We start from the raw sequence: 10,810 nt of genomic DNA, 5'->3' as shown, positions 1-10,810 counted from the left end.
CCCCAACTAGCTTGCATGTGGAAAATAGCTCCAGGATGGACATGTATTGTCTGTGTCATTAGACCCCCCCACATCCTAGTCTCCCAGTAATACTTGAGAACCCCAGTTAGAGAAGTGTGTGTGTATGGGGGGGGGGTTAAAAATGTCACAAAAAGTTCATGAAATTTCGACCCCAGAATTATGCTTTTGGAGAGAGAAGGAAAGTTTTGTATTTTTTTAGTTTCTTTGTGGCTTGTTACATTTTTATTTAAATGAAAGAATATCGTTATTCTTAATATTCTTACGTATTAACATAAAAAATCCCTTTATAGAGTCCAATCAGGACTGGATGTGAGAAATTCACTTGGGGTGTATTAATTATGAGCTGTGGGAAAACTCGTCTCTTGGGGGCACACTTCTAAAACTCCCCAACTCCTTTCACTCTGACATTTTCACTGAGAATCCCTTTCATTGCCAACTTTGTGATCTGGAGGGGTTAGGAAGGCTGCCGAGAATCTTCAGGTCTGTTTTCTGTGGCTGCTTGAGAAAAGGATGAGGGCTGGTAGTCGTGTTTTCAAGGATCATTTATACAGAAGAGAGTTTTAACTCTCTTAAAGTGGAAGGTGTGGCATGCAAACTCTTAATTATAGGAGCGTGGGTTTTTCACCATGTGGGACCCAAACAAATCCATCCTTTCAGTAAGAAGTGCAGAGAGCAGTAGAAGAAGAACTCAGTTTAGTGTCCAAGTTTGGTATTTAGGAAAAGCAATTGACTGTTGGGAGGAAAAGGTAGTTTGAGGAGTGGCAACAGAGAATTCTAATTTTTGTTGATTTCCTGTTTCAAACCCTTTTTCCTGCTTGGGGATCTTGTCCGTGCCCAGGTTGCTAATTGGCTGTGTGATTGACTTTCTGGGGAAGAGAATTCCATAAACTGATTGAGAACCCTCACTTATCAATGCTTAAGTCTCTTTCTTTTGGAGAAAGAAAAACATATGGGCTGAGACTTCTGAGTCCAGGTTCCCTTGTCATTCACCACTGTCCCTCAGCAGTGAGAATCCTTCTATTGCCAGGTCAGGTGTGAACTTCCTCGTGAGGCAAAAGCTGCATCCCAGGTGCCTTGAATGAAAGGGCGTTTCCAGGAGGCGAGGAGAGAAGGCACATTGGATCCAATAAATTCCAGTAGAGGAATAGAGAATACAGGACTTCATAGGTGGGATTCTTCCATCTTTCTAGCCAGATGACAATCAGGTTGCAGAGCTAGAAAGAAATGGTTTGTTTTGCTTTTGTTTATAAAACACCTGGACCTGTATTCTTAGTTCTTGAAAAAATTAGTATAGGGTGGATCAAGAGCAGCCTTTTTGCAAAGGGAAAGTGTGTTTTATTGAAAAGGTAGGAAAATTTTAATTTTGGTTTGTGTTTTGGGGCTCAGAAATAGCAATTGCTTAATGGCTCTGAAATAGTGGTGAATGAATCTTTTCTATTTATGTTCCATAGGAAGTACATGAAACATGCTGTATTTTCCACGGTACTTTTTCAGTAGGAAAGAGGAGGTAATGCTGAATTCCTGTGGACTAGTGTGAGCTCACTGGAGCCGTGGTTGATAGAGTGTCCAAAGTGCAGTTTGTAACAACCAGTCCAGTAAGGGTATCTTTACGATGTCGTCCTGATGTGCCAAATTCAGATTTATGTTTTCTTTCCAGGAAGCTGGTCCTGGTTTCGGGACTTGAATATGAACGCTTTAAATTTCATTCACAGTTTGAATAATAACACTAATTCTATGTATTTAGTTTTAACCACTATTTATGTGTCTTTCTCCATTTGTGTTTATAAGGCACCTGTGTTATAGTAAAATACAGTACTTTTAATGGACAGAATAGGAAAGGTATTTGAGTTATTGAGAAGGGTAGGATCAGGTTTTGGTTAAATTCTCTTTAACCAGCAACTATCATAATTCTGATAGCTACTTAAAAAAAAAAATAGGATAATCTGGCCTTTGTGGGCAGATGTTAACTTGAAATGCAGGACGCAACAGAGTTCCAGACCAATAGTGCCTACTAATGTCAAGGGCATCATAGACATTGTTTGGAAGCCAGTTCGGTGAAGGAGAGTTTAACTGCTTATGTATGTAGTCTTTTTGTCACTCACTGTCCCAGCATGAGATAAATCAGAACAAGGTCACTTTTTCCCTGTTACTGACGGACTCCTTTTTAAACCCTATTTTCCATATATAGGAAATAGTTCTAATTTTATAGTTAACTTAGATTCCTTTGGTAATTTGTTACATTAAAATTAACTTTTTGAGTTTTTCATCTCCCATTTAAAAATGTTCCTCATTCCCAAATAGCACATTGTTCAAACTGTTAACTGAAAGAAGACCTCATTCATCTGATTCTGTCTTTTCAAAGATATTATTACATGTTTCCGACCTGATTTGAATTACCTTTTCAAAACATTGGCTGAATGAGCGAATTAGTATTCATTCACATTTGGGTGTGTATCTCGATTCTTCCTTAAATACTGCTTCCAGGTAGAACCGTAGGCAAGAGATATTGCATAATGATGACCTTTTTATTCCCAGAGATTTCCCTAGAAAGCCCTATTAGTTCTGAAATTAAGAAAATAGTCACAGTTGAGCAGCCAATTGTGAAATATTTCAGGGGGCTGGGATTTATTACTATTTTTTAACCATGGTTGAACAGATGGGTGTTAAGTATGAGATGCAAAGCTGTTCAGATTAGTGACCTTGGGTGTTGTTTGGAGATAAATGGAACAAGGCGACTGTCTTCTGGCCAGCAGTTCCCTTCAGCAAAAGGTTGATAATTTCACTGTTAAATCAGTCATCACACTGTCCAAAAATGGACACTATCCAAAAACTGCTCTGGGCTTGGGCGGTTGACTTTGTTTCTTAAACTCATCACCGTGCACCTCAGAGTCTTTTCCTAGTCAAAAAGTCTACAGCTTCAGTCACATATATTACAACCACAAAGACTGATGCTTTGGTAATTGGAGGTAATGGCCTAAAAAAACTTAGCTGAACCTGCCCACCCTACAAAAAAAAACAAAGACTCTTCTATTTTACACTATTTTAAATATAGTCCTTGATGTCAGTTTGGCGTAAGGTGATAATGTTTCAGAAGGCCAAGTGGTGAGGATTACTTTTGCTTCCGTATTTTTTTCCATTTTGAAGGATCTAAAACACCAAACAACTGGATTTTAGATTTAAAAAAACGGGCCTTTGTGGAAGTTTTAAGTTGGCACACTTGTTAGACACTTTTATGGGGAAAAGGAGGGTCTGAGTGCAATGTGTGCCAGTCTGGACCCATTGAGGAGCTTCTATTTATGAGATGTGAGTTTAGACTCTGAGGTGGGTGTGTTGTCACAGTTTGTGACTGGACTTCGGTTATGTGTCTCCCTAGAACTTGCTATGACTCACATTTTGACTGGCCCACATGCAAATCCTAGTTTTTGTTGGCAAGTGTAACACGTTCAGAATAGAAAGATTATTTGGTTTCTGTACAGTGGTGTACCTAAAATTGTCCATGACTGAAGAAATTGTACAAACTAGAATTGCATTTAGTATCACTCATTCTGGCAAAGGCTCATGTCTCAACTAGGAATCTGGAAGGAGAAAGATCAAATCCTGTAACGTTTGGGGCTGGCTATGAATTTCACGAACACCCTCTGAACTCCAGAGTAAGTCTAGGTGGTTTTGCCTCTCCTTTAATTTAGGGAAATCAAACATTTGACATAAAAAAACAGATGCAGGTTGGAGAGAGCAGGTGTGCTGATTCTTTGCGTGTATTTGTGAACAAGGGCAAACTTAATTTTACCCGGTAAGAGTAAAGATGCAAGACCCATTCATATGTGGCCTAGTTCTTTTTTTTTTTTTAATTTATTTCTGAGAGAGAGAGAGAGAGAGACAGCCAGCATGAGCAGGGGAGGGCAGAGAGAGAGAGGGAGACACAGAATCTGAAGCAAGCTCCAGGCTCTGAGCTAGCTGTCAGTACAGAGCCCAACGCGGGGCTCGAACCCACGAACCGCGAAATCATGACCTGAGCCAAAGTCAGACGCTTAACCGACTGAGCCACCCAGGCGCCCCATGGCCCAGTTCTTTAGGCAAGCAAGTGGTTCTTGGGAAGAAGTGGGTAGGCCCGTTGGGACGTGTATTAATTCTTTCTTGCTATGAATGTAAAACTCTACTGTATCACTAAATATGCTTACATTATCTTGTATCTCTGTGTTCGATCTAACTCAGGATCTAGTCCCTTTTTTGCTGGTTCTTTATCACCTTTCTTTCTATAGTGTTTTGCACAAATGTTCTCTCGCTACTACGGGGCTTAATGAGGTTTTTGTGAGGAAAGTTTATTGAGCTTACTTTTTTTTTTTTTTTACAAGAAAGTGAAACTAAGGCGAAAACTCTAGGCCTGCTTTCGCTTAATATTATAACTTGTTTAAGTTCTATAGTATAACTTATGTAAGCGTGGCCGCAGTTGCATAAATGCTGTTTCTGCAACCGTTATCTTTCTCTAAAGATGCTGCTTAAAACAACACATCGCAGAGAGTTTTATTTTGTTTGAATCGGAATTTGCACACGCTCTATTTCTTCTTGTGAATGATAGAGGAGTCTGATGAGCCTGTAGGTTCCCATCTGTATTAACTCTGGGAAGTGAGTGAGTGGAGGAAGGGAAACAGCGAGAACTCAGAAAACACTCGGAGTGAACCTGTGAGTTGGTCGGGATGATTTGTGTGAAGTCACCTGGGTCTCAGTGTTTTTCCTCTGGATGAGCTGCTTTAGAGGCTTTCACCTTCTTCCGGCCCCCACTCCCATCAGTTTGTGACTTTGCACAATCAGGAAGCTTCTAAGCGTGGAGTTAAGGTTCTTTCATTGCTTTTTTTCTCTCCAGAATACCTTGATTCTCTAGGATGCCTTGTGCTCTATCTGCATCACCCTCTGGGGCAGACACAGCTAGATGCCAACCAGAGCCCTTCCTACCCACCTCTTCCCTACAGCTAAACTCATTTTAATTTACCACCGTAAAAAAACCCCCAAAAACAAAAGCTTAATTTTTCTAGTATCCCTTGCAGGGTGTCTTAAGTGCTGTAGTCCTGGCCAATGAGACGGAAGTAGGTGGGTAAGGCTCCTAACCCACTTTCAAAAGCTTTTACAAGGGGATGGCCTCTATGAGCTTGCCTTTTGCTCTTTGTACGTTTTCCTCCCTGGAACAGGAAGGCTATTTTCTAAGTGGAGAAGCCATCTTGTGACCACAGACTAGAAACTCAAGGGTTAAGCAGGCTGAGAAGTTGATGGCATTTTGAAACTGCTGTACCAGACCTTGTCTGCCCATTTTTTGACTTTTTGTGAGGAAAATAAAATCTCTATTTAGTTAGACACAGAAGTTGGGTCTCTCACTTCTAGCCAAATGTAATCCTCAGTCTAAATTTTTAAAAGTCATAGTTCATCTTTTCTCTGCGAATTGAAAGGCAGCATTCTGTATGACAAAAGAGGGGTCAGACCGGAGCAAATTGACCCTCAGCTGGAATCCTGGCTTTGCTATTTATTACATTCTTAAAAAAATTTTTTTTCTTAGTGTTTATTTATTTTTGAGAGAGAGAGAGAGAGAGAGAGAGCGCGTAAGAGAGCGCTAGCTGGTGAGGGGCAGAGAGAGAGAGAGGGAGACAGAATCTCAAGCAGGCTCCCTGCTCTGAGGGGTCAGCACAGAGCTGGATGCGGGGTTCGAACTCACAAGCTTAGAGATCATGACCTGAGTTGAAGTCCGACACCTAACTGACTGAGCCACCCATGCGCCCTGCTATTTATTACATTCTAATATTGGCAAGTAACTTCTCTGAGTCTCAGTTCTCCCATCTTTAACATGGTGGTGCTGATATTTGTCTCACAGAACTTTTAGAAATAATTTAGGAATAATAAGNTGAGCCACCCATGCGCCCTGCTATTTATTACATTCTAATATTGGCAAGTAACTTCTCTGAGTCTCAGTTCTCCCATCTTTAGAACTTTTAGAAATAATTTAGGAATAATAAATTAATAGAAATAATAGGGGAACATAGGGCATATCGATTTTCAACAAATGGTGGCAGCTACTGCTGAGGGAGAGTGTGATGAGAGCCTGAAGAGGAAGAGGCAAGAAATTAAACTTCTAGTAGGTTCTCAGTAAACACCGATTGAAGTACTGAATGGTAGGTTAGCTTAGACCTGCAACCACTTGACTCCATGTGTTTGCCATTCGTTCCAGCGCCCATCTCTTACCCTCAGTCCTGCCTGCCTCCACTAGAATATTAGCTCTTCTGTGTCCCAATATTGAGTGAAAAAGCAAAGGCTGTCCTTATGAGAAATTTGTTAGTTATAGCCTAGGTCATCAATGATGGGTGTTGTCTCCAGAGTTAGACAGATACAGAGTAAAAGCCCTTGTCCTTATTAGCTGTGTGATTTTTGTCTTCTGTGAAATAGGAATTATGGGGCGGTTGTGAGGATGAAATATGATATTGCATGTCTGTAAGCAATTCTTGGCCTTAGTGTGAGGTCCTCTTGAATATGTAAGAACAAAACATGGACTTTATCCTTGAGAATATTCACATAAAGGAGAAGGCCCTCCTTACACATAACCATAATAAAAAACTGATTTAGAATACTATTTAGCTGTTAAAATGGTTGAAAAAAAATATGTTGACTTATGCAGATGTCTTGGTATATTCAGAAAAGCAACCAAGCACACATGTATAGTTTATATTTGTCAGTGCATGAAAAGTTGTTAAATTAAGGGGTGATTTATGGGAGGTTGATTAACATGGCAGGGAAAACGAAGGGGTTTTAATTTCTTTTAAAAGCCTATTGTTTATTTTACAACACGCATGCATTACTCTTGAACTATAGAGAGTATTAAAGTCTTAAAAATAGAAATAGAAATACTTTCTATAGAAAGTATTAAAAATTGATTTGTTAGGCCTTTTGGAGGTAGGTGTGGGAAGAGCGTGCAATGAGCTAGGTGAGTTACTCAAACGAAAGGTTGGGTTTGGTGGGGTCCACGTAAAGGAGGGGGGATTTGAATGGTCCCTGAAGGAGGAGTAGGAGATTTTGAGTCAGTAGAAGGGTGAGATGAGCACACTGGGGTTTGGAGCAAAGGTAGAATGTAGTGAGATGAATTTTAGAGAAAGATAAGATATAGAGATCAGTATTAAGAGAGGTAAGATGTAATGGAGCCAGCCCTTAGAGGGTTGTTAGGAGAGTGACAAGATTATTCTTTAAAATGAGATTCTTTTAAAGGTGGGGAGAATTATGAGAATTACGTTATAAAGATGACTTTGGAAATAGTGTGTTGAATGTGACTGGAATATAAGTAGTGAGGGGTGGGAGAGGGGCAGAATGCCTTTAATCAAGAAAGGCATACAAGTGAAAGTTGAGTTTTAATGGGAAATAGGATGAATTAAGAATTGAACACCTGATAGGGCGCCTGGGTGGCTCTGTCGGTTAAGCGTCCAACTTTGGCTCAGTTCATGATCTCGTGGTTCGTGAGTTTGAGCCCCGTGTCTGTCTCTGTGCTGACAGCTCAGAGCCTGGAGCCTGCTTCAGATTCTGTGTCTCCCTCTCTCTCTGCCCCTCCCCTGCTCACACTCTGTCTCTCTCAAAAATAAATAAAAGCATTAACAAAAATTAAAAAAAAAAAAAAGAATTGAACACCTGGAATTTGAGATTCCATCATGACCCACAATAACCTAACCTCTGTCTTCTCATTATATAAATGGGTAAAGTAACAGTACCTGTCTCATTAGGTTAGTAGAATGACAGCAACGATAATAATAGCTCATGCTTCTACAGCACACGTATTTTAAGCACCTGCATATTTTAACTTAGATTTAATCCCTACATCAGCCCTAAGAAAAGACACTGTTATTCCCGTGTTACAGATGAGGAGCCTGAGGCACAGAGAGGCTAGATGAATTTCCCGACATTGTTTGTGCTGGACTCCGTATTAAATTCAGGGAGGTCCAGTCTCTAGGGTCAGTATCTTCAGCCACTTCGTGTTACTGCCTCTGGCTTGTTTCTGGACTTGGCATTGTCAGAAGCCATTAAGAACTGTTAGTTGATGTATCCACACGAAGGTGTTAAGAATTCGAAATTTAGGTTTGGAGTTTAGGCAGAACCCTAGATTGATGAATCATTTCCATGGAGCTGTTACACAACGATTAAAGGCGGATGAACTCACTACAGAGGGAGATGTAGAATAAAAAGAGAAGCCTTCGGGAAACTCTTCTTTTTTTATGCATTTTATATATTCAATTTATTGTCATTTTTATAGTCCAGTATTTTTAAAGGACTAGAAAATATGGGGCAAGGAACCATGACAGAATGTGGCGAGCTGAAGTTTATTTGAGTCAAATGTTGATAAATTATTTCTAGGCCATGAAAGTTTTTAATATCAAGAAAGGATGTCCTCTGTTATGGATAAATAATGAGTACGGGTCATCTTGCGTTTGATTTATTTTTGGAAATCCTGGAGTGATGCCCATAATCTGCCGAAGCACAACAAACCATAAAATACTTCAGAAAGTAAAATCAAAAAAAAAGCGAAATTAAAAATTTAGTTATTTGCTGTTTGTTTGGCTGTGTACAATATATCAAATATTCCCAGTTTTTTTATTTTTATCTAAATTTTTTATTGAAAGATGACATACAGTGGTATATTATTTTCAGGTGCACGACATAGCGATTTGACAATCCTGTACATTGTGCAGTGCTCTCCATAGATGTAGTTTCCACCGGTCGCCATACCTGTTATTACAATAGTATTGGCCATATTCCTTCCCTCTGCTAATCTCTGTGACTTATTTATTTTGTGACCGGAAGTTTGTACGTCTTAATCCCCTACCCCCTTCACCTATTTTAAAGAAGATGCAGAATACACAGCCTTCAAGGAACTCTTGACATTGAGGCATGACGAGGCTAAAGACAATCTGTTAAAGGAGGTAGAGCAGGAACCACCACAGAAGGGAAAGATGGTGTTAGCACGGGGAAGAAGCACACCCAGTGCAAGTGAACTGTCCTCGTCGCCTGGTACGACAGACCCGTTCCAAGGCTGGGTCTGAGAAACTGCGGCTGGGCCAGGCGCTAGGTCATTTGGAACTTGAGAGTGTACAGGAAAACCTTGGACTGCGAGTAATTTGTTCTGCAAGTGTTCCGCGAGATGAGCAAACATTTCTAATAATTTTATTACATATTTTTCAATGTTTATCTTTGAGACACAGACTGAGCATGAGTGGGGGAGGGGCAGAGGCAGAGGGAGACATGGAATTGAAGCAGGCTCCAGGATCTGAGCTGTCAGCACAGAGCCCGACGTGGGGCTCGAACTCGTGAACTGTGAGATCGTGCCCTGAGCCGAGGTCAGACGCTCAACTGACTCAGCCACCCAGGCGCCCCTCTAATAAATTTCAATTTGATAAATGAGCAGCGTCTTGCAGTATGAGTAGTATGTGATGACACATGTCACATGATCACAACTGAGCCAGTAGTTCTTGAAATTCGCTTTGATAGACAGGTGCTTTAGATTGCAAGCCTGTTTCTGGAATGAATTATGCTTGTGAACCAAGGTTTTGCTGTATTTTCATTAGCCCGGCAGAGATGGGATCCAGAGTGCAAGAAAACTGGCTATTACAAGGGAGGAGATGAGCTGTAGGTGGCCCGTTAGCCCAGCCTTTCACGGACTTGGACGAGGAGGCATGCTGCGACAGCTTGGTTTGAGGCGGGCACAGGTGGAGGGGTGGTGTGAAAGCAGCAAAAGCGAGGAGGGAGTGAGTACAAGGTGAAGGGGAGCGGGACACGGACGGATTAAAAGTCAGGTGGAGGAAGGCTGGTTAGCCTTGAACTCCATAAAAGCCCTCTTCAGATGGGATGGAAGAAAGGATGGGGAAATAGGATGGGGAAAAAACCGTGATTGGAAGAGAGAAGAGGTGAGTAAGTTCACCGCAGGCAGTCTGCATGTTTTCTGTGTAATAGGAGGCAATGAAAGGAAACTCATAGACGAGCGACTCAGGCTCCCGAGAGGCTGGCTCTTGGGATTATTGGTGCGGAGGAAAAATTTGAAAGAATGACCAGAGTCTCTCATCTACACAATACAAGCTGACACATTTGTCGGGATGTGTCTCCAGGCAGGAAAGTAATTTATTGAAGTGGAAAGTGGTGGCTACAAAAAAGAAGAGGAGAATGAAATGAGACAAAGGAAAACTTGACTGTATTTGAAGGAGGAATTTTTAGACCACCAGAGTTAGTCGTTCACAGAACCACTTCCCTGGGGGAAATCTCAGTGTTCTGCGTGGTGAGAAACAGCCCGAGTTTGGTTAAAACTGCCAAGGCGCGGCAAAGTACCCTGTGGAAGATCTCTGCGTTAGGTGCTGCTTGTGGTAAGTTCTTCTTTAGTCTTCTGTTTAACTGTTTCTAGAGCGATCTTTAGTTGGAAAGATGTTGGTTGCAGTATCTCAGCAGATTTGTTGTTGCAATGACCTGAGCAGGGTGAGGGGCAACGACTGAAGCGATGCAGTAATTAGGAGCATGGAACTAAAAATCAGCATGCCCGTCAGTCCATCTCGGTGGGGCTTTTGGGGTTTGCTGTGAAGGATAATATCAGGAGGAACTGACCCAGGTGTGTGTAGCATTTTAGATAGGTGTGATATTCCTGAGTTCAATGGTTCTCAGTGGGGCTGGCCACATAATTTTTGGAGCCCTGTGTAAAATGAAGACGTGTGGCTCCCTCGTTCAAAAAGCAGGGGGAAAAACCCAATGTTAAAGGTACTAACATAAAAAGCTTTTCCTTTTCTTTTAT

General features: G+C 41.2%; 1 protein-coding gene across 9 annotated transcripts in view; it reads left to right on the top strand.

The window, feature by feature from the left end:
- PPFIBP1 (PPFIB scaffold protein 1) overlaps nt 1-10,810 on the top strand; it is a 174,919-nt gene that overhangs the window by 359 nt on the left and 163,750 nt on the right. Inside the window, exon 1 of one of the 9 annotated variants that reach the window (XM_077774548.1) lies at nt 10,175-10,391. The exons of the other annotated variants lie outside the window; for them this stretch is intronic. The gene's annotated coding sequence lies outside the window, so the exon portion shown is untranslated. Of the gene's footprint in view, nt 1-10,174; nt 10,392-10,810 lie in introns of those variants that run through there. 9 annotated transcript variants of the gene reach the window in all.

The sequence above is a fragment of the Crocuta crocuta genome, unplaced genomic scaffold (assembly GCF_008692635.1).
Source record: "Crocuta crocuta isolate KB4526 unplaced genomic scaffold, BGI_CrCroc_1.0 scaffold176, whole genome shotgun sequence".
Classification (NCBI taxonomy): domain Eukaryota; kingdom Metazoa; phylum Chordata; class Mammalia; order Carnivora; family Hyaenidae; genus Crocuta; species Crocuta crocuta.
The sequence above is the reverse complement of the archived record's forward strand: the minus strand, read 5'-3'. Positions and strand labels throughout refer to the sequence as shown.